The sequence below is a fragment of the Jatropha curcas genome, chromosome 4, assembly GCF_041381405.1.
Source record: "Jatropha curcas cultivar XTBG-Jc1 chromosome 4, XTBG_Jcur_1.0, whole genome shotgun sequence".
Lineage (NCBI taxonomy): Eukaryota > Viridiplantae > Streptophyta > Magnoliopsida > Malpighiales > Euphorbiaceae > Jatropha > Jatropha curcas.
Genome location: NC_143154.1, coordinates 3,860,263 through 3,885,564, shown reverse-complemented (window position 1 = coordinate 3,885,564; position 25,302 = coordinate 3,860,263). Strand labels below are relative to the sequence as shown.

The 25,302-nt window shown below is 34.7% G+C and overlaps 2 long non-coding RNA genes and 1 other non-coding gene across 3 annotated transcripts; 1 reads left to right on the top strand and 2 right to left on the bottom strand.

The window, feature by feature from the left end:
• Positions 1-3,345: 3,345 nt before the first annotated feature.
• On the bottom strand, positions 3,346-5,578 carry LOC149496710 (uncharacterized). The gene is made up of 3 exons (XR_016320562.1): positions 5,204-5,578; positions 4,369-4,450; positions 3,346-3,550 (listed from the first exon to the last, which is right to left on the bottom strand). It is a non-coding gene; the product is annotated as an uncharacterized LOC149496710 (long non-coding RNA).
• Positions 5,579-10,904: 5,326 nt separating this feature from the next.
• On the bottom strand, positions 10,905-11,984 carry LOC149496709 (uncharacterized). Its single transcript, XR_016320585.1, has 2 exons — positions 11,898-11,984; positions 10,905-11,109 (listed from the first exon to the last, which is right to left on the bottom strand). It is a non-coding gene; the product is annotated as an uncharacterized LOC149496709 (long non-coding RNA).
• Positions 11,985-23,469: 11,485 nt separating this feature from the next.
• LOC119369142 (small nucleolar RNA R71) lies at positions 23,470-23,576 on the top strand. Its single transcript, XR_005176827.1, has one exon. It is a non-coding gene; the product is annotated as a small nucleolar RNA R71 (small nucleolar RNA).
• Positions 23,577-25,302: the final 1,726 nt, after the last annotated feature.

The following is a 25,302-nucleotide window of genomic DNA, read 5'->3' as shown; positions in this document are numbered from 1 at the left end:
GACCGTTCTCGAGGTATTCTTGGATTATCACAAAAGAGCTATATTGATAAAGTGCTCAAGAGATTTAGTATGCAGAATTCTAGACCATTGGATATCCCTATTGCAAAAGGTGATAAATTTAGTAATCAACAATGTCCAAAGAGTGAACTTGAAATTCAGGAAATGCAAAAGGTTCCTTATGCGTCAGCTATGGGAAGTCTTATGTATGTTCAAGTTTGTACTCGTCCAGACATTTCTTTTATAGTTGGCATGTTAGGTAGATATCTCAGCAATCCAGGAATGGATCATTGGAAAGCAGCCAAAAGAGTCATGAGATATCTTCAGAGGACTAAGGGACATATGCTCACATATAGGAGATCAGATCAGCTTGAGATCATTGGGTATACTGATTCTGATTTCGCTGGATGCCAAGACAGTAGAAAATCCACATCTGGCTACGTTTTTCTATTGGCTGGTGGTGCTATTTCTTGGAAGAGTGTGAAACAAACTCTAGTAGCAACCTCCACCATGGAAGCTGAATTTGTAGCATCTTATGAGGCATCCAATCAAGCTATTTGGCTGAGAAACCTTGTCACTGGGCTGCGTGTAGTAGGTGGAATAGAAAGACCACTGAAGTTGTATTGTGACAGCAGGTCAGCCGTTTTATTCTCCAACAACAACAGGAGCTCTTCTCGATCAAAACACATTGAGATTAAGTTCTTGGCTGTGAAGGAGAGGGTACAGAGTGGACAGATATCCTTAGAGCATATTGGAACAAACTCTATGATTGCGGATCCGCTTACAAAGGCAGTGATACCGAAAGTTTTCCATGAGCACACCGCTCATATGGGTATCGTTTTTTTTGAGACTGTCTAGTTTTAGTGGGAGTTTGCTCTTTATGTATACATTATGTTTTTGAATGCTCTATTTTGTTTGGATATGTTTTATTATGAAATTTTGTTGAGTACTCATTTTGGTTGATGGTTACACTCTATATTATTATTATTGTTTTGCTTGATCTCACTTTTGTTGGTGACCAGTTGGAAACAGACATGATGATCACATTGCATGTAGTTTTCATGCTACACTTCTATAATGAATCTATGTCATTTAGGGGTATTGGTAATGTAGTTGATGATGAACTTAGTCATGAGATCTATGGCGAATGTTTCTTCAGCTCTTTATCAATATAACTAATGGACGAGATTGTTTTTGGATACCTTGTATGACTGCGTTTGTTGAGCTCATTTTGGTGTATGTATTTTATTTAACATATGTTCGCCCAAGTGGGAGATTGTTGGATTTAATTTTCTATTGTGGGCTTAATATGTAAAATTAAATATGTACAGCAGTCTAATTGTAAAGTCAATTTCAAATGTGGTCTTGATTGTGAATAATTGACTATTGAGGTATCAACTAATTATAGATATTAAGTGTAGAGACCATTATATAATTCCTATTTCGTTAAAGGACCGAAATAGGAATTGTACTAACGCTACAGGTATATAAAGGTCGTGGTCCCCAGAGGAGTTGAATACGATTCAGTTTTACGTTCCTTTCGTACTGCTTCCGCTAAAATTGATTCTTCAATTCTCTGGAAGGCTGCAAACCTAATTCTACACATCAAGATCGACGAACAACGATGTCAGGTACGCAACCTTTTCTTATTCAATCTATTTTGTTGAATCTAGTGGTTTGCACGATCTAGGTTATTGTGGAATTATTTGAGATTAATATCTGCATTTTTAGCCTTCAAATCTTCAAGAGTTAAAAATCCACTTCCTTCCTTATTATCATTATTCTCCCTCATTCTCTCTTCTTATTTAGAATCTAATATTAAAAAAAGAAAAAACCTTTAGCAAGATTCAAACAAGAAAAAGAATTGCAAACCTTCATGCACGCACCTCTGTATAAGCGCCAAAATAGGTAATGAGGCTTATCAACTTCGTATTCAAGTGAACCAGAGTGTAAAATCAAGAGCTTTTATGGCTGATTGAATTTCACGATTTTAAGGCAACAAGGGGTTTCTGCACCGAATCTATCTTTCGCTATCTAAAGTTCTATATATATAAACAGAGAAAAATCCTAAAAGATTAGTAAATCCTTGTATGAAAAGGCAATTGGCAAATTCTTATGTTGATACGACTAGGATTAAATTTTAATTTTTCCTAAATCAACTAAGATTAGGATTAGGCCCTTCTTCACCGTCTTCTCGCTCAAGCTTCTCTCTTTGCTTCGCAAACATAGTCACGTCCTAGTAAGCTCTTACTTATATGTATATGTATGTTTATTGGATGTATTGTATCTAGGGATTTGAACAAACTTAAATTAACATGGGCTGTCTAAATTTTAGTTATTTTCGTTTGTTAATTCTGATAATGTGTGTATATTATTGTGGAAGCTCCTTTTTAGCTTTTTATACTAATACAAGTTCCATGTTAATAATATATTGCTATTCATATTTAGTGTGATTTTCGCTGTGGATGAGGGCTTTTGCTTCTGGGTTTTGAGGTACTTCTGGGTTTTAGCTCATTAGTGAAGTGTAAGACTATTTTAGCCATTAGCCCATTACTAAAATTTCAATTGCGTTAGATCGGGTTTTGGGTTTCTGGCTCCATTTTAGCGGAGAGCTCCCTTTTGAGCTTTTGTGAGGGAAAGATAAAAAAATCCCAATCCACAGTTGCAGGTACTCTCTCGCATTCTGTATTTTTAGTTGTATATGCATTTTCTGTGTCATAGAATTCAAATGAGCATGCCATCCTCTGATCAGAACTCCATTTGTTTTCTGAGAAAATTAAAGGAAAAATAGTTATTGTATTCTCTAAGCTACTGAAATAAATTTCGGTTCCTTATATGTTTTCCTTTCCTTTCCTTTTTTTTTTCTTGCTAAACTATAGAAATAGAGTTCCACTTTTTAACGTTTTGTATTGTTTTTGGTACTTGATAGTTCATTCTTGTTATATAACTTCAGTTTAATGAACTTTGAGCGGTATTCAGTATATGTTTGGTCCCAATTATGGTGAAACTATATATATAGGCTAACGTTATGTTGTTTGCTGTTAAAGACCAATTTCTGTACAAGGGAAATCATCAGATGAACACTATAGTACATGGAACTCCCAAATCCCTAGGAGACGGTCGCTATTTTACCAAGATTTGGCAACACCTGTCTCTGCTCGTAAATGGAAATTCTCAAGTCCAGGTCAGGCATAGAGAATTTTGGTGGTTCAGACAGTGGCGGACTCGAGATTTCAACTTAGGGGCGAAAGTATATACAATGATACTGTCACGACCCATTTCCATGGACCGGACCGGCACTAGGACCTGGGTGGGCTTAAGGCCCCCGAAGCCCGTAGTAAGCCTATATTATGCAAATCTCATTTACTATTCATAACTGTGGATACAGGCCCAATAATTTATTTCAATTATGTATCACTAGTACAGTTCATCTACAACCCACTAGAATACAATTGCGGAACTCTACCTGTACATTTACATCATCATTTATTTATCGTTTACAGTCTTCTATACTTATGTCTCAACTCCATAGGATTTTTCTTTCTTCTATTACCTGGAAAAAAAAAAGGTAGGCAGGGGTGAGCGCCAAACTCAATGAGTAGGGTTAGATAACCCTCTCACCCCACACAATCATACAGATGCTAAAATATTTTTATTTGTTTATCGATTAAATTTATGATCATGCAGTGTCACACAAATGGCAATACAACAGCAACCACAATTATTATCACCTTCATATAATCACATCACGTGGAAATTAGTCAATGGCACCACCTAAAACCACAACGAGCCGTCCTCACACATGGCTCGCCCTCTCATACATGTGCACCAGGGAGCCGACCCCCATACGGCCAACTGGTCTAATCCTCCCTGACCAGTCCTCTCATTGTTTTTCCATTCTCTCTCTCTCTCTCTCTTTTTTTTTTTAAAAAAATGCCAACAGGAGGCAACCCGGTGGTCTCCATCCAATCTAGATCATCAAGTGCTCACAACAGGAGGCCACCCTGCGGGCTACAATCAAATCTAGATCATCAGGTGCGCAACAACAAGAAGCCATCCTGTGGTTTTCTATATAATCCATATCATCAGGTGCACACGGGAGCGCCGATCTCCCATTTACCCGGCTGACGGTCAAATTCATATCATATCATATTCAGGATCCATATCACATAGACCGTCCTCACAAACCCATGGTGGTCCACTTCATCCCAATTCCACACAAACAAGGCACAACAATATCACATCACAGGTAATCAAGCATTATTTAATATCAACAAATAGTGCATCACAATATAGCAATAATGCATGATAACATTTAGCCGTGAATGCATGAATGCAGGAGGATGAGGCGAATTATCTAACACTACTCACAGTTCTTTATTGTCCTTTAAAGGACTGTCTTTATAGCCACATGCTTCCAGCTTTTGTCCTCGCATTTTGGTATTCTATAAACCTTTAAAATAAACAAGAAAATTCTAAATAAGAATTTTAATTCAAAAACTTATATTTCACATTCATTTATTTATTTCGGTTACCGGTCATTTAATTCACTTGTTATATACGCATATATATATCTGGGTCTTCTCATTCTAAATTTTTTTACGTAATCTACTCTCGATATTAATTTCAATTTTTATTTTTCTACCGAACTCTATTTTACTTTCTACCGAAATTTATTTTATTTTTCTACCGAAATTTATTTTATTTTTCTACCGAAATTTCGGCGACATCTCCCCTAAAAATTGGACTATTCACCTGTTAAAATATCAACAGTTCATCAAATATTTCAAACCACACAGCCCATCCATCGGGCAATCAATCAAGTCAATTTTTTCCCATCCTCCATATTTTCCATATCAACATAAATTTATAAATGTTTCTTTAATTCTATATATCATCATTTCCTAACAATTTATTTATTACACGAATTTAATTTTAATTATTCAAGTAATTTTTATTAATCAATGGATCAACACTAAATTAAATTAATTTAGTAGATCTAACCAAATTAAATTCATTTAACTAATCAAAATTGCTAAATCAAATTAATTAAGCAAGATTACTAAAATCGATTTAATTCACTAAAATTACTAAAATCAAATTAATCAACTAAATTATTAAAATTAAACTAACATGACTAAATTTAATTAACTACCATGAATAAAATTAAATTAATTAACGAAAATGCATTTAAATTAATTTATACCCCAAATATAATTTTTTTGTCGAATTTCTGCTAGATCGGAAATTTCCACGCGTGCCGGATCGGAGAGCAGTGGCTGTTGGTGGTCGGAGGCGCGCTGGAGCGGCGGCTAGGCGGTGGCGATGGCGCGACGCTTGCCCGACCGAAGGCAGAGGGAGGTTGGGTCTGCTCGTGCCGCGCGATCTGACCCAGGAAGCTGGCGGAGGCGCTACAACGTGGAGCGACTGGACGTGGCGCTGGAGCTGCGTACGGTGGCGCTCGGTGGTCGATCGCCTCTGCTGGAGCGGCTGGAACACAACGCCGACGCATATCCAAGGAAGAAGAAAGGAAAAGGAAAGAAAGAAGAGAAAGAAGAAGAAGAAGAAGAAGAAGAAGAAGAAGAAGGAGAAGGAGGGAGGGGAGGTGGAGGAGGAGCGGCGCTGCTCCTTGCATGCGCGAAGAAGAAGAGAGAAAAAAATAAAAAGAAAGGGAGTGATTCTAGAGGTTTCAAGGCCATTCCGGTTCGATTTGAACCGGTTTGGTCCAACTCAATGATTTAGCTCGATTCTTATTTGATTTGTAGGTTTTTCACTTGGTTTTCAGATTATCCGTGTGGTTTTCGAAAAATCGCTTTGATTCCCGAGTTTGGTTTGATTTAATTTAATTATTTAGTTAGGTCAGAAAACATTCCCTTCATTTACTCAATAATAATAAAAATAGTAACAGTAATAATATTTGATTTTAGTTTATATACCAATTACATACATAATCATATATTTAAAATCAATTACTAATTTGTATCCTATTTTACTTCATCAAAATTTTAAGCATTGTCCAATCGAAAATCCCGAATAATCCGTTTTGGGCTTGGGCCCAATTCAAATTTGGACTCAAAGTTAAAATTGCTCGATCGTAACAACCCATACTATCAAAAATTCAGATTTTTGATTTAATAAAAATTCCAAAGTTTTGAAAATAAAAATTCGGGGTATTTCAATCTCCCCCCTTAAGACAATTCGTCCTCGAATTGAATCTAGTGGGAAAGAATAAGAATGGATGCATGGGAAATTTTAAAGTTGCAAGAAGTTGCTTCCAATACCAAAGAGACAGCTCAAAAGCGAAAATACATATCGAGAAAACAAAGTGAGTGGGGGTATTCTGATTGTACTTCTACCGCCAATTATTGTATTTAGAATAAAATTTCGTTCAAGCTGCATAGTACCACCTAGCTAAAGCTTATTTATTTTCATTTGAAAATTAATTTATTGCGCATTCTTTTACGAAAACCAATTATATAATTTAACAAGGCAAAACAATTTGACATTCAATTTATTTATAATAAGAATTGATTCATTTAATTTACATATGTTATGACTAAATCGTTTACTAATTAAGGTTGAAAAATTGTTATTTTAATCCAAAATTTTAAAAAAAATTCTCTTGTAATGTTCATTGTCTATAATATCGCAGGGTTATTCGAACTCACTTTATCAGTTCTTTTTATACAAGTTCTATTCTTATAATATTTTTACGGTACACTAGTGCAATTATTTAAATAGTTCATTTACTAAGGACATCCCTGCACTATTAGTTTTCTTACTCTATATGGATTCCCACATTTTTTTCTATTTAACCGACCGTCCCTCCGTCTAATGCTTATTCCTTAAATTATCTTCACATTTATCATTAAAAGTTGACTTTTATAATAACCTCTAATTTCACTTATGTTGCTTATTAATTCATCCCAAGGATATTGAAGCATACTTGTTAAGTATTCCTTCCAATTAGTTTCTTTATACTACGAATCATGATTTTTTTCACAACTTATCCTATTACTATTGTTTCAATCTAATCTTTATTATTTTCTTAAGTCCCGATCTAACGCTTTCTTACAATTTCGACATCACACCAATTAAGAAAACATCAATAACTCAATTTCTTTCACCCAAATCTGCGTCAACTAAATAATTTATTTGTTTCCATATGAAAGTTCAGTTTATACTTTATTTATGAAATAATAGCAAGGTCCTACTCCACATTTATAATACATAAGCTAATTGTTAAATTTTCCATCCAAGTTTTAAAATATAGTATCAATTTATCTATCTCATCTTTTCTTATTTATGTCTAGCAAGGTATTTACAACTTCCTTAAATTTATCCATTTAACCTTACCATTTCTAGTTTCTCAGGTTAGCACACTGCCACCTGTTGTTATCATCTCAACCTCAACTAATAACTGTACATTTCACTAATTTAACCTCTTGAAGTTTAATTGTTTAATCCATTAATGGGTTGTTTACATCTACTACTGTTATCATTTTCAGATAGCCCCCTAATCAATTTAAGTCAAAGCATTGTCTCATAGAAGAGTCAACTTCGAATATTCTTTTTCTTTACCGACAACCATCCTGTCAGGATTTAAATTAATTAATTTTAATATTTATCGAAGACTTCGGAGAAATTAATTTCCACATGTTTCAATTGTACTTTATTAACATGTCTTTTAACTCCAAAACATTCCCTAAAGTTGCATAATTTTCTTATGATCTAGCAACTACCCAAAACTTCAAATTTAAATATCACGACTCTCTAGTTCTGATTTGTCACAAGTCATTATAGTCTAAAAGGCATAATACTAAAAATTACAGTTCTTAACGTATCTATCTTTAAATTTTTATTGATTTCTATTTCTTATTTTGAGAAAATTTCTGCCTCATCAGATTCACTTGTACTAATAGTCTACAATACTAGCTATCTCTTGTGCATTTCATCGAATGTGTGTACCAACTAAGGAGTTTTGAGTAATTTAAGAATCCTCATTTATTAATACTCCCACTATACATTGTTTCACTGACAGATTAATCGTTTATTCAAAATTCGACTAATGAGTTGACGACTACACTCTAGGTCGACCATCCTATGGGTAACTGACCATTACAGACAATTTCAAAATAATTTTCCTTTTCCACTGTTAAAAATATCGGCATTTCGCTCATATATAACTTTGAAATTGTTATAATAGAAATTTGCATTTCACTTTTATTTCCTTCAAAAACCAATATCAATGGTAATATAAAATATTTTCGAAAAGTTTGAAAATCAACACCCATTGTATTTTCTAAAATCTTTTTGTATTTAACACAAAAATGAATTGTCTATCTCCACGAGGACAGTCCTCAACTCATCTAGTTCCAGTCTACTGTTACATATTTCATCCCTAAATAATCCTCTTAAACCAAAAATATTCTAATCTCCATTATTACTATTCCTTTCTCTATTATTAGTCTGTCAAATAGACTGGTCCACACCTTAAATTTTTTCCAAAAGTTATTTTCATTAGTGATTTATTATTTATATTTATATTTTATTATTATTATTATTATTATTATCTTATCTTTATTTATTTAGTCATTTATTTTAGCATCATTTTTTTTTTCTTATGCATATTTCTTACATCTGAATTTTGCTTCTTTCCCAATTTGTTTCTAATTATTTATTCTAGTATTTCACAGTAGATAAATTAATTGACCATATTATCATCATCGATTTTACTACCATTTAGCATCCCTTAGTTTTATCCAAGTTCTTTAGATTTTTTTTTTTCTTTTATCCTCCATATCTTCTTAGTGTACCCAATCTCATTTAAGTCTTATCGTAAAAGAGCTTAATTATGGGTACATGAATCGTAAAACCAGCATTCTACACGAAATGGAATTCCATCCTAAGGTCATTGCTTCTTAAATGTCCTTAGTCTAATTCTTCAATCTCTACTTCAGTATGAGTTATCTTTGACCTTTATCCCTTTCCAAATGTTATTAAATCTTTATTTCATTCTATTTAGCACCTCGATCTAATTTTCATCCTTAATTCTTTAAAGTAGATTTTATATAAGTTTTCTTATAAGTAACTTAGATTAATAAATGATATTAGTCATTTCTACAGAACTCTCTACCTAGATACATCCAATTACCTTAATTTATTAAGTTTGTTTTCCTATAGCATGCATGTTTCTTTCCATTTGAATTTTATGTATTATTTATTTATTTTTTATATGTATACTCTGATTAATTCATTCCCGATTTATAATTTAAAGTTATTCATCATCTTCTACATTCCTTTTATTATAATAGATTCACGAACTTAGTCTAGCCCATTAAGTATCCTACATGTGCTAGGATCTTAATTAGATAATGTCTAATAAATTTCTTACAAACTGAACTTTCACCTTATAATTTTTTTTTTTTCTACCAACTATCCCTTACATACACACTAGTTACATAAGTCTATTAACGATTCAATCTAATTGCTCATTTTATTATAATAGATTCATAATTATTTTATAGCTTATAATTATTTCTATTAACTATTAGCCCATCCTTTCCATTTAAAATAAGTTTTTTTTTTTAATTCAAACTTTTGCCCAATTATTCACTAGCCACTTTTGATTTTACTTAAAAGTACTACAATCTTACCCGTCGTACTAATTTCTCCAAAGGAAATTTTTACATGCTTCTTTATTATGTCCAGTTATTCTGCCTCACCTCAATATGACATATCCAGTTAACATTATTTTCTTTCACATAATTAATTCACCTTTTTCTCTTTTATATTGTTTTAATTATTCCATCTAAATTCTACATGTCAACATCCACCTCAATCAATACCTTTAATTATCCTTAGACACAATTTATCGTTTCTACATCTGATTCTTTTTAATTATGCCTCTAGGTCTCTATTCTCCTTAATGTTATACTTTAAATAATTTACAAATTTTCTCTTTTTACATCCTTAAATTTCGCCTCAGTTAATTGAGGATTTCTTGTCTAGTATGATTATTTGTCCTAAATCCTCCTTTTCTAACCCTTAATTTAATTTAAATTACAATTTCCACTTTTTATTACCTATCCGTAACATTTCTAGAATTTAATCTATATCTTAATTGAAATTTTCATTCAAATTCATATTCTATACCATTTATTATTAATTTATCAGTATCAATTTCTGTAAGCCTAATTTAGTCCTCGGGATAGACAATAAAATAAATCAAACATGTAATCCTTGTAAATCATTTAAATTCTAAAATCAAACAAATTTTGACATGCCGACAGAATAATAAAACCAAGCAATTAATTGAAACTTCACAATAAAAACGAGTTCCAATATGCAAATAATCAAACATTTTTTTTTCTCAAATCATATTTTAAATAAACTCACGTTCTTATTGTCTTTAAAACTCCCAATTCTTTTCTAAACAATTTCAAATAATTTTTGAAGCAGTGTCTCTTGTCGAATCAAGGTGTACTGGGTGATCAGGCCATTACACCAATTTCCAACTGATCTTCTGCTTCAAAATAGATGGAGGGGATTTAGCAAAACTCAAAGTATTTATTTTATAAACGTCAGTTACCCAGACCTATTTATAATTTCCTATTATTTATGTCCCTTTAGTTCTCATCCTAAGTTTCATACAAATTTCCTTCCATTCTCGTGCACGATGCGTCCACCGGCACTAAAATGGAATTCAATCCAGACTACAACCCCTTTGTTGGTTACGACCGATCCCAACATAGGAGTCCTATACTTCTTTTCCTATGTTCTGCAATTGATTCCTAAGGCCTAACTTATGCTCTGATACCAACTTTGTCACGACCCATTTCCATGGACCGGACCGGCACTAGGACCTGGGTGGGCTTAAGGCCCCCGAAGCCCGTAGTAAGCCTATATTATGCAAATCTCATTTACTATTCATAACTGTGGATACAGGCCCAATAATTTATTTCAATTATGTATCACTAGTACAGTTCATCTACAACCCACTAGAATACAATTGCGGAACTCTACCTGTACATTTACATCATCATTTATTTATCGTTTACAGTCTTCTATACTTATGTCTCAACTCCATAGGATTTTTCTTTCTTCTATTACCTGGAAAAAAAAAAATAGGTAGGCAGGGGTGAGCGCCAAACTCAATGAGTAGGGTTAGATAACCCTCTCACCCCACACAATCATACAGATGCTAAAATATTTTTATTTGTTTATCGATTAAATTTATGATCATGCAGTGTCACACAAATGGCAATACAACAGCAACCACAATTATTATCACCTTCATATAATCACATCACGTGGAAATTAGTCAGTGGCACCACCTAAAACCCTAACGAGCCGTCCACACACATGGCTCGCCCTCTCATACATGTGCACCAGGGAGCCGACCCCCATACGGCCAACTGGTCTAATCCTCCCTGACCAGTCCTCTCATTGTTTTTCCATTCTCTCTCTCTCTTTTTTTTTTTTTTTTTAAAAATGCCAACAGGAGGCAACCCGGTGGTCTCCATCCAATCTAGATCATCAAGTGCTCACAACAGGAGGCCACCCTGCGGGCTACAATCAAATCTAGATCATCAGGTGCGCAATAACAAGAAGCCATCCTATGGTTTTCTATATAATCCATATCATAAGGTGCACACGGGGGCGCCGATCTCCCATTTACCCGGCTGACGGTCAAATTCATATCATATCATATTCAGGATCCATATCACATAGACCGTCCTCACAAACCCATGGTGGTCCACTTCATCCCAATTCCACACAATCAAGCATTATTTAATATCAACAAATAGTGCATCACAATATAGCAATAATGCATGATAACATTTAGCCGTGAATGCATGAATGCAGGCGGATGAGGCGAATTATCTAACACTACTCACAGTTCTTTATTGTCCTTTAAAGGACTGTCTTTATAGCCACATGCTTCCAGCTTTTGTCCTCGCATTTTGGTATTCTATAAACCTTTAAAATAAACAAGAAAATTATAAATAAGAATTTTAATTCAAAAACTTATATTTCACATTCATTTATTTATTTCGGTTAAAGGACTGTCTCGATTCTTATTTGATTTGTAGGTTTTTCACTTGGTTTTCAGATTATCCGTGTGGTTTTCGAAAAATCGCTTTGATTCCCGAGTTTGGTTTGATTTAATTTAATTATTTAGTTAGGTTAGAAAACATTCCCTTCATTTACTCAATAATAATAAAAATAGTAACAGTAATAATATTTGATTTTAGTTTATATACCAATTACATACATATATTTAAAATCAATTACTAATTTGTATCCTATTTTACGTCATCAAAATTTTAAGCATTGTCCAATCGAAAATCCCGAAATAATCCGTTTTGGGCTTGGGCCCAATTCAAATTTGGACTCAAAGTTAAAATTGCTCGATCGTAACAACCCATACTATCAAAAATTCAGATTTTTGATTTAATAAAAATTCCAAAGTTTTGAAAATAAAAATTCGGGGTATTTCACATACGTGAAACTAAGATTATGAAAAAATATCATAAAAAAAAATATGCTTTAAGATTTCCTTAATGAATCATTTACAATTGTTTTATGAAGAATACAACTCCAATGAATTTTTTTACAAATTGGACTTATTATAGTCAAAGGTCAAATTGTTGAATTAAATAACATTTTTAATTTGGTCTTAAATTCTAAATATTACTGATGAGTAATCAAAAAATTCGATCAATGTATGATTAGTCCAAACAATAATAATAAAATTAAGAAATTTAAATAGATGACTGAGTGGAAACTCTCTGATAGGGATAACCCTAACAAGGAAAGAATTGATGAGGATCCTACAACGTAGAAGGTTAAACATCGTGATAAGGACGATAGAAACAATAAGGATAAGGGGTTTGACTCCTCACCCAATTCTTTCCCGCAGATGTTTCGAGATAAGATTGTTCAGGGTATGGAGGTAGATAATGATAATGATCTGCTTGAGGACCCGGATTATATCCTTTTCTCGAAGGATGTTCAGATTGATCGGACAGGAATGGTGCTAGAGGTTAGAATTTCTGAGACACTTCAAAAGAATCTTACTCTGAAATGGTCAAGAGCTGCTGTTGTGCACCTATGGGGAAAGAGAATAAGTTACAAGGCCTTTTGCTCTAAACTAGAGATTTTATGGAGACCTAAGGGACATCAAGTTTTAGACTTGGGCACTGAATATTTTCTGGTTATATTTGAGCTAGTAGAAGACTTTCATAAAGTAATGTTAGATGTCCCCTAGACAATGGCAGGTAGCTACCTTGTGGTGCAGCCATGGTATTCTTCTTTTAATATTCACAGTTTCTCGTGAAAGGAGCTGTGGTTTGGATTTGTTTACCTGGCCTTCCACTTCACCTCTATCATAAGAAAGTTTTACGTACCATAGGGGATGTGGCGGGTCGTGTTATTAAGGTGCATTATAATACGGAGGACCTCCTTAGGGCAAGTTCACTCAGTTAGCCGTTTTAATTAACATGGATTCTCCCTTAGTTTCTAAATTCTTGATTAATGGTATGTTGCAAGTGGTTGAGTATGAAAGCATTCATGAGTTATGTTTTCACTGTGGTCGTGCTGGTCACCGGAAAAATTCATGATTTTCGTAAGTGTACAAAATCGCAACAAGTAGTATAGAGTGAAAGAGTATCGTATCCATAGAGATTGTATATCAATTACCAAAATTATGTTAACCTATTATTATTTAAACGACAATAAGAGAGATTTGTTATAAGAAAAGTAAATTCTAAAATAAAACAGAAAGAAATCAAGCAACAATATTTAAATGAAAAGAAATCAAGGATTTTAAAACTACTAGGGATTTTGATTTCACTTAACTTTATCCAATTTATTTTATTAGTTTGTTAATCAATTTTAATTACTCAAGTAGGGAAAACAACCCTAAAATCACTAACAAGCTCTCTCGATGTATTGTTAGCTATTTTAACTCGGTCTAATTACCTATCTTCCAATAGCGCAATCAAACATGAATTAAATCATTAAGTTTTATGGTTTGTTTTGTGAATTCATAACCTAAGATCATTAACTTATGAAAACCCCCCATGAGTCAAACCATATAGCTTCCGCATCAAGTTATTATTCTCATGTAATTTATTACCTTTTTCATATCAAAAACCCTTCTTCCGATAGTGATTAATGAAATAAATCAATCCAGGGGAGAAACTCTGCCTAGAAGCATTAAGTTCAATAATAAATTATATCATGAACAAGGGAAAGCAAATCTAATATTATAAATTGGAATCCAATTAAGCTACATCAAATCCCTAGTATGAGAGTTTAGTTCGACATAGTAATTAAATAAAACTCAATAATACTTGAATAAAACTTCATAATCAATAATGAATAATGAAAAGAAAGACAAGATTAAGAGTTTAGAAATAAAAACTAGACAACAGCTATGTGGATGGCTTCCTTGAATCTTGGCACAAATCTTAGATGCTTGAAATCTTTGAGAGAGAGAGAACTATGTATAAAAAAAAAATACTAGAACTTGAGATAGCCTATACAATGAATGGTTCCTCTCTTTATATAGACCTCATGGGAGAAAATCTGACTCCGTTTAGGAATTAGAATCCTTATTAAGTACGAAATCTTCTTTGGAGATTATAAACTGATTCGGCTTTGGATTTCTTCTTAATTAGGACTCTTTTCTTTTCCTAAATAGGCTTAGATCTTGTTTTGCATGTTTAGGAAAATATCTGAGGTGGGCCCAAGTGAGTTAAAAAGTCTGGCTTGCGTTTTTATTCAAGACTGCTTCGCCTTCGTAGCACGGGCGTGCCATATAGCATGGCTTGGGCGTGCTAGAGTCTGGATCTCTGAATGATTCAACACGGGCCGTGCTCTGCAACACGCTCAGAGGAGTTACTATGGCACGGGCGTGCTAGATAGCACGGGCAGGGCGTGCTAGGCTCTGACTTTCCAAGATAAATTGCAGCACAGGCGTGCTAGGCGAACACGCCCTGAGGTTCTTTTAGGCACAGGCGTGCCAGATAGCACGGGCTAGCCATGCTAGAGTCTGACTCTCCACTTGATTTCTCTTAAGTTTAGCACGGGCGTTCTCGAGCCTGAGTATTTTGTTTTATAATGCTCTTTTCTATGTGAAAACCCTGCAAATTTCTTTAAGATCAAGTGGATTATGATTCAAGGAAGGTTTGAGCAAAATTATAATTAAAACGAAGTAAAAATTAATTAAAGTGATAAAATTTACTAAAATTCTAAATAAAACTATACTAAAAATACTGTAAAAATAACACCTATCAAAATTCCCCGAACTTAAACCATTGCTTGTCCTCAAGCAACAAAACTAAAAATAAAAGAACAAAACAAATTGTCAAAACTAGCTTACTATGGTTGGAAATAGTTATTCACAAGTTTCAAAAGATATCAAATTTATTAATATGCGAATAAATCAAGTGTTTTCCATGCTAATTTATTTCTAAGCGAGAATTCAATTTTTGATAAAACACATTCCTTGATTTCAACATAAGTTAAGAAGATTTTCCAACACCAAAATTTATTCAACCTATGATAAGTAGAATATGAAATTTCAAAAATTTTTTAATCCTTCTTAACATTCCCATATGCAGAATTAGTCATCCTTTCTCCATAATTGAAATGCTTACAATTTTAAAAGATCAAAAGGTCTTTATTTAGGTTGTAATGAGGTTTTCGAGGTATAAATTTAGCTAATCAAAGAAAAGGATACAAAGATAGACAAGGAGTACAAAAAAAATGTATAATATCAAGATTTTCATTATACCAAAACAATATTTGATTAAAGGGAGTTTTAATCTTGAAATTCCTCACTAGCTCATGATTAGAGATATTTTGGCAAAGTCTTTTCATAATATTTTGATAATTTCTTCCTTGCTTTTGATTCCCCAAACTTGAGTTCTTGCGATTGATTGCTTCTTATATGGGGTATTTCTCTTTGATTTTTCTAATTGATCCACTTGCTAGTATTAATGAAATTTTCTCCCTTTTTGTTGCTAGGTTTTAATAAAAATCAAATCCTGTAATTATACATTATTGCACTTAGGGTAGGAATTAAAATGAGTTTAATGGCTAGGATTAATAAGGGTGAACAATAAGATTTGGATATAGGCTTCAAATTGGTTGCAAGAGTCATATTTTAACTTAGTTGGCTTAGGCTAAATAAGGAGTTCAACAAAGAATGCCAAAATCATCTCTTTCTAAATGTAAGCATTTAAAAATTTTGTCTCAAAGGGAATTCTAATTTGTTCTAGGAATGCCAAGGTTAAATAAATTTTAATTAAAACATATCTATATATCATAAAATTTTTTTAAAAAAATTGGTGTTTATAATCTTAGAAACAAATAGTTAAACCAAAGAATCATGTTAAGTCAAAAATTAAAATTAAAGCTCAAACATACTAGACTATAAAAAATAACTAAATTTATCACAAGTTACTAAATTACGATAATTTTCAAGCTTGCTCACAATTATTCCAACCATTTTAAGCAAAAATAAAAAATAAAATTTTAGCTAAAATTTTTCCTTCCCCCAATTTAATCGACACATTGTCCCCAATGTGTTCAAAATAAACCTACTTCCCCAAACTTATTACATTAACAAAAGAAAAGAAATAAGAGAGTGGAGTAAGCATTACCAAAATTGTATTGAAAAATACAATAGAGCTGAGTGTTGGAATGTGTCATAGTTAAAAGACCAGAAACACATTAAAAGAAAAAGCTACTAAAAGATAAAATATTCAAAGGAATGGAAACATTAGCAAAAGGAAGTAAAAATTCAAGACAGAACATTCAGTATATGAGAATAAAAATCAAAATAGAAAAACACAAAAGGAAATCAAAAATCCATCAGGATTCCGGTGGTGGAGGGGGATGTGGCTGCAATAACTGAATGACAGTCTGGAGTTGGCCTTGCAATGTATCCATGCGAGAATCGAGGCTCCCATGCATAATCTCGATGGATTGGAATCTGTTTGCAATCATGGATTCCATCCCGTTAAGGCGTGTGTCGAACATTTCCATTCGGGACATCATCCGTGCAAGGATTTCGTCATTGGACATACTCGATGTTCCTTGAAAGGATGGACTAGCGCCAGAAGTACCTGCACTAGAAGAAGGAACAAAAGGAGTCGGATTACCCTCCTCCATGTTAGCATCACCTGCGTCCTCAGCTTCCTCATCCTCAGAACTGTCATCTCGAGCACCCACTACTCGATATGAATCTCCCACTTTTTCAATAAGCCTCATGTGGATCATAACATCTAAATCTAACCGGGTACCTTTTCTTCCTCCCACACTATCATAGATTGGTCTAGTCGGGTTCCAAACTCGCACATACGCAGCAATTCGGTTCACAAAACACCCCATCATAATAGCCCCTTTTTCCGCTCTAGCTACCCTCGCCCATCTTTGGCATAGCTAATAACCAACATTTAGCAAAATTCCCTGATCAATCGCCCATATAAATTATAATTTGTTTAAGCTTAATACTCCATCACTCTCACTCCTTCCAAAAACAGTGTTAGATAATAAATTGTGAATGTATCTCAGGGCAGGATTTCTTAATTTTGATGCCTTTGAATACCTAGGATTATAATTATTTTCTCCGATCAAATCTTGCCATGTACTGCGTTCATTAAAATCCTTAGGTATTTGATTTTGAGCATTTTCAGTGGGAAATCCAAAAATATGGCTAATCTCATTGACAGAAAAATCAAAAGTCCTACCAAATAACCTGAAGCGAATTTTGCTTGGGAAATCGACAGGCAATAAACGAATGAGAGAAGAATAGGAACTCAAACATTCTAAGGTTAAAGGTGCATAAACCAGATCCTTCATCTCAATAAACTGTCCCCATCCTACACGCCTAAGTGGTTCTATCACAGCATCCCTAAGCTCTGCTTGCGCTAGAGCAGACTCATTAATAAATCTATTTGGTAAAATAGGGCGAAGGGATAATTTATTGTACCTCTCTTGCTGCTCGGGTGAAGCGATCTCAAATGGAGGAGGAGTTGGCATTGAAGGAGGTGGAACCGATGGAGCAGGAGCAGTGGAGGATCGAGCGATGGGCCATTGTCTAGCGGCAACTGAGGAGGCGGGTCTACTGCGCTTGTATCAGTGAGGCATGGTGTAGAAATTTGGTGTGGAGTGTGTTTGGTTTGAGAGAAAAGGAAGAAAAAGAGAGCGAAATGGAGAGGAAGGGTGTGGTGGCTAGGGCATGCTGATGAGAATGAGGGGTGGTTAGGGCGTGCTCTTTAAATAGAGGCGCGATTTAATGCGCTTGTCTGGTCATGGCACGGGCATGCTTTGTGGCACGGCCAGACCATGCGCGCTAGTTAGGCTGTGAGGATGTTTGCGCGCACGGGCATGCTGGACGGCACGGCTTGGGCGTGCTAGCCTCTGACCTGCAAGGAAAAACTAAGCGTACCTGGCACAGGCGTGCTAATGTGCACGGGATGGGCGTGCTAGCCTCTGACTTGCGAAGTAAATTTTTGCTCACCTGGCACAGGCGTGCTACCTGACACGCCTCAAGTGTGCTAGCCTTTGGCTTTCAAAGCGTTTTTCTCCTTTCTTGATGCACGGGCGTGCTGTGGCACACGGTCAGGGCATGCTTAGTTGTCATGTCTTGGCACGGGCGTGCTTCTTAGCACGGTCTGGGCGTGCGAGCCTCTGATCTTTAAGATATGATTTTCATTGTGAAGCATGGTCGTGTTGCTAAGCACGACTTGGGCATGTCATCCTATGGATTTTAACTTGATGCTGAAAAAATTTTGACTAAAACAAGAGAACAATTATGGAGAAAATTTGGGAAAATTTGTAACAGAAATAATAAAAATAAATGGAAATAATAAATTTGAGAAAGAAAAACATGGGTTGTCTCCCACAAGCGCTTTTGTTTAAGTCGTTTAAGCTCGACGCACTCAACCTAGTTCAGGTTAAATGAGATTGATCGTATTTTTTACAGGATCAAAGTTGTCATTTTGATAAACTTTCAAACACTGAGCATTAACTTTGAAACTTCGATTACAATTACCATCTACTATTTCGATGGCCCCATGTGGAAAAATTTCTTTGATTGTGAATGGACCGGACCATCTAGAGCGTAACTTACCAGGAAAGAGACGGAGTCTAGAATTATAGAGCAATACTTGTTGTCCTATTTTAGATTCCTTAAGATAATATGTTTATCGTGCCATTGTTTGGTGCAGTCCTTATATATTTTGGCACTCTCATAAGCATGAAGGCACATTTCATCCATCATATTCAATTGAAGCAACCGTTTTTGACCAACTTCTTTAGTATTAAAGTTAAGAAATTGAATTGCCCAATATGCTTTGTGCTCTAACTCAATAGGAAGATGACAAGCCTTACCGTAGACCATGCGATATGGAGACATACCGATCGGTGTTTTGAATGCGGTTCTGTAAGCCCATAGAGCATCATCGAGTTTCTTGGACCAGTCCTTCCTAGATTGTCCAATAGTGGTCTCCAGAATCTTCTTGATTTCCCTATTGGTGACTTCTACTTTACCACTTGTTTGAGGATGATATGGAGTACCTACACGATGAGTAACACCATATTTTGCAAGAAGGGAATCTAAATATTTGTTGCAAAAATGCTTACCTTCGTCTGTGGTTATTGCCCTAGGAGTGCCATGACGTGTGAAAATATACTTCTTGATAAAATTCATTACTCTTTTGCCATCATTATTTGAAAGAGCAATAGCTTCTGCCCACTTTGACACATAGTCCACCGCCACTAGAATGTATTGGTTAGGTTATGATGATGGAAAAGGTCCCATGAAGTCCAAATGCCAAACGTCGAAGATCTCGACTTCAAGGATGCTATTTAAGGGCATCTCATGTCGCTTCGAAATGTTACTTAACCTTTGACAGCGATCACAAAGACAAACAAAGTTAAAAGCATCTTTAAATAAATTAGGCCAATACAAACCGCTTTCCAATATACGTGCTACTGTCTTGTTTGCTGCAAAGTGTCCCCCACATTCCATTGAATGGCAAATTTAAGGAGACTCTCCATTTCTGCTTCCTGTATACATCGCCGGAATAGCTGATCACTACAATATTTGAATAGAAAGGCCTCCTCCCAATAGTAGTATTTGATATCATGGAAAAACTTTTTCTTTTGTTGATAAGAAAGATTGGGAAGAGTGATTTTGCAAGCAAGGTAGTTAACTATATCAGCATACTAGGGAGCTTGTGTGTTTGCCAATAGTAGAAGTTGCTCATGGGGAAAGTTTTCATTGATTTGTAATTCTATTGTATCTTCTTCCCCTAATTCTAGCCTGGAAAGGTGGTCAGCCATAAGGTTTTCTGTTCCCTTCTTATCACGAATTTCTAGATCAAATTCCTGCAATAAAAGCACCCAACGAATTAGTCAAGGTTTTGCATCTTTCTTTTCTAGCAAATATTTGATAGCCGAATGATCAGTGTAAACTATTATTTTGGCTCCAATTAAATAAGCCCTAAATTTGTCAAAAGCAAAAACAATAGCTAGCAGTTCTTTTTCAGTGGTGGCATAATTTAATTGTGCATCATTCAGTGTGCGACTAGCATAATAAATGACGTGCAACTTTTTTTTCTTTCTTTTCCCAAGACCAGCTCCAACAACATGATCACTAGCATCACACATAAGCTCAAAGGGAAGAGTCCAATCTGGTGTAGCAATGATAGGGGCTGAGATCAACTCCTTCTTCAACCTGTTAAAAGCATTTAAACACTCTTTGTCAAAATTAAAAGGAACATCTTTAACTAGTAAGTTACAAAGAGGTTTTGTGATTTTGGAGAAGTCTTTGATAAATCTCCTGTAGAATCCTGCATGGCCAAGGAAGCTCCTTATTCCTTTCACTGAATTAGGAGGATGTAGCTTTTCAATTACATCAATTTTGGCTTTGTCCACTTCAATCCCTTTTTGAGAGATTTTATACCCTAGGACAATACCTTCACTAACTATAAAGTGACACTTTTCCCAATTCAAAATAAGGTTAGTGTCCTCACATCGTTACATTACTAAGGATAAGTTATGAAGACATGCATCGAAAGAGGAACCAAATACAGAGAAATCATCCATGAATATTTCAATAAATTTCTCTACCATGTCAGAAAATATGGACATCATGCATCTTTGAAAGGTTGTAGGGGCATTGCATAGTCCAAAAGGCATTCTTCTATAGGCAAAAGTGTCATAAGGGCAAGTGAAAGTGGTTTTCTCTTGATCTTCGGGAGCAATATGTATTTGGAAATATCCTGAATAACCATCTAAAAAGAAATAATAGGGATAACCTACAAGTCGTTCAAGCATTTGATCGATAAAGGGTAGGGGAAAGTGGTCTTTGCACGTTGCTTTGTTCAACTTCCTATAATCAATGCACACATGCCAACCTGTGACTATTCAAGTGGGAATTAATTCATTGTTTTCGTTAGAAATTACAGTCATACATCCCTTCTTTAAAATGACTTGAACATGACTTACCCAACTACTATTGGAAATTGGATAAATAATGTCGGCATCCAAAAGTTTTATGATTTCAGCCTTGACCACCTCCTTCATATTCGGGTTCAATCACCTTTGACGCTCGATTGAAGGTTTATAGTCTTCTTCCATCAGGATCTTATGCATGCATACACTCGAGCTTATCCCCTGTAGGTCTGAAATTGACCACCCTAATGCCTTCTTATGTTTTCGAAGAACCTGCAATAACCTTTCCTCTTGATCAAGTGTTAAGTGAGAAGAAATAATAACAGGAAAAGAATGATTCTCACCTAAGAATGCATGTTTTAAATGAGATGGAAGTTGTTTCAGTTCTTGCTTTGGTGGTTCACTCTCTTTCTCATTCATGATGCTTGATTCATTAATGTCATCTTTAGTATGCAATGTGTTTTCCACACATTCATCAACAACATCAATTCGAAAACAATCACTATAGTCCATAGAAAGTTTACATGATTTAAGAACGTCAAAAACAATTTCTTCCTGTCCAACTCTTAAAGTTAATTTACCTTCATACACATCAATTAATGCTCTTACAGTTGCAAGAAAAGGCCCCCCAAGGATTAGAGATCCTTCCCTGTCTTCATCAATATCAAGAATAACAAAATCAACAGGGAAGATGAATGTACCTACCTTTACAAGCACATCTTCTACAATTCCTCTTGGATATTTGATTGATCGATCTGCTAATTGTAGAGACATCCTTGTTGGTTTGAGCTCTCCCATGCCTAGCATCTTAAAAACTTCATAAGACATAAGGTTAATGCTAGCACCTAAATCTGCTAAAGCTTTTTCAAAATCAAGATTACCAATATTGCAAGGGATAAAAAAAACTTCCTGGATCTTTAACTTTGGAGGCAATTTGTTTTGGATAATTGCACTGCACTCCTCAGTTAACATTATCGTTCCTTGATCATCGCTTTTCGTTTCTTGCTCAGGATATCTTTTAGGAATTTCGCATAACTAGGCATCTGAGCAAGGGCTTCAGCAAAAAGAATGTTGATTTGAAGCTTTTTAAATACATCCAGAAACTTTAGGAAGCTCTTGTCATCTTGTGCTTTCTTTAACCTTTGTGGGAAGGGGACAGGTGGAACATATGGTTTCACTTCTTCTTGCTCTTCTAGGTCAATGATGGGAATCTTTTTCTTCTCTTCCGCTTTCTTTTCTTTCTTTGGTGGTTCTTCTAACTGTTTGCCACTTCTCAAGGTGATAGCCTGTACCTGTTCTTTAGGATTCTTTTTAGTATTACTAGGTAACGTACCTTGAGGTCGGGATGCCATCATGTTGGCGAATTGTCCTAGCTGAATCTCCAAATTTCTTATCGCCGCTTGTTGGATTTTGTGGTTTTCTCTGGTTTCGTTCATGAAATCCATGTGCGATTTAGAAAGGGCAGTAAGGAGATCATCAGGAGATTTCTTCTCTTGAGGAAGAAAGCCTGGTGGTGCGTTCAAAGCGTTGTTAGGATTCCCATATGACAGATTAGGATGGTTTCTCAATCTGTTATCATAGGAATTGGAGTATGGGTAATTCTTCCTTCCTTGATTCATTACATAGTTTACTTGTTCCAAGGTTTGCGGATTCAAGGAGTCTATCATGCATTCTCCAATCCCATGTTGCCCATTACATCTGTCACAAACTTGCACAATAAAATTGACAGGATTAGTAGTTAATAGATCCAATTTTCTTACCATATTATCTACCTTGGCATTGAGTGCTGTAATGGCATCTATTTCATAGACTCCTGCAGTCTTCTTCCTTTCTGAGTTATTTTGATAGTGGCTGTTGCTTGCCATCTCCTCTATCAAGTCGTATGCATCATCAATCCCTTTTCTCTCAAAAGATCCACCTGCAGCTGCATCTAGAGTGATTTTAATGTTAGGAGATAATGCATTATAGAAAGTTTGTACCTGCAACCATTTAGGCAAACTATGATGTGGGCACTTTCTCAACAAGTCCTTGAATCTTTCCCACGCTTCGTACAAGCTTTCTTGATCATGGTGAGCAAATGTCATTATCTCATTGAGAAGTTTTGTGGTTTTAGAAGATGGAAAGAATTTTGCTAAGAACTTTTGGGCTAATTCTTTCCATGTTGTAAAACTTCCAGCGGGGCATGATTATAACCAAGATCGTGCTTTGTCTCTAAGAGTGAATGGGAAAAGTCTCAGTTTTATGGCATCTTCGGAAACACCGTTCTGTTTGAAAGTATCGCAAATTTCTAGGAAATTTGTGATATGAGCATTAGGGTCTTCACTTGGTAAACCTCCATATTGAATTAAGGTGGAAAGCATTTGGATAATTGCGGGTTTAATTTCAAAATTGTTAGCTTCCACCCTAGGTCTTGTAATACTCGAGGTTGTCCCATTAAGATTAGGTGTTGTATAGTCTCACAAGGTGCGGACCGGATGTTGAGGTGGAGGTCCGTCTTCTATTTCGTTTTCGTTGACCATGTCTGCTTGTTGTTCGGGTTTGCTTTCATGTGTTCTTCTTGCGGCGTTGTTCCTGCGACAAGTTCTTTCAATTTCTGGATCAAAGGCTAGGGGTTCAGTCCTACCTGATCTTTTTTGCATAAACACCTGAAATAATTCTTAAAAGAAAAATTAAATAAAACAAAAAAAAGGTGTTTAAATTAACAATAGGGTAATTAGTATTGATATTGATAATGCCAATCCCCGGCAACGGTGCCAAAAACTTGACAGTAATTTTTGCAAGTGTACGAAATCGCAACAAGTAATATAGAGTGAAAGAATATCGTATCTACAGGGATTGTATATCAAGTACCAAAATTATGTTAACCTATTATTATTTAAACGACAATAAGAGAGATTTGTTATAAGAAAAGTAAATTCTAAAATAAAACAGAAAGAAATCAAGCAACAATATTTAGATGAAAAGAAATCAAGGATTTTAAAACAACTAGGGATTTTGATTTCACTTAACTCTATCCAATTTATTTTATTAGTTTGTTAATCAATTTTAATTGCTCAAGTAGGGGAAACAACCCTAAAATCACTAACAAGCTCTCCCGACGTATTGTTAGCTATTTTAACCCGGTCTAATTACCTATCTTCCAATAGTGCAATCAAACATGAATTAAATCATTAAATTTTATGGTTTGTTTTGTGAATTTATAACCTAAGATAATTAACTTATGAAAACCCCCCATGAGTCAAACCATATAGCTTCCACATCAAGTCATTATTCTCATGTAATTTATTACCTTTTTCATATCAAAAACCCTTCTTCCGATAGTGATTAATGAAATAAATCAATCCATGGGAGAAACTCTGCCTGGAAGCATTAAGTTATATAATAAATTATATCATGAACAAGGAAAAATAAATCTAATATTATAATTTGGAATCGAATTAAGCTACATCAAATACCTAGTATGAGAGTTTAGTTCGACATAGTAATTAAATAAAACTCAATATATACTTGAATAAAACTTCATAATCAATAATGAATAATGAAAAGAAAGACAAGATTAAGAGTTTAGAAATAAAAACTAGACAACAGCTATGTGGATGGCTTCCTTGAATCTTGTCACAAATCTTAGATGCTTGAAATTTTTGAGACAGAGAGAACTATGTATAAAAAAAAATACTAGAACTCGAGATAGCCTATACAATGAATGGTTTCTCTCTTTATATAGACCTCCTGGGAGAAAATCTGACTCCGTTTAGGAATTAGAATCCTTATTAAGTACGAAATCTTCTTTGGAGATTATAAACTGATTAGGCTTTGGATTTCTTCTTA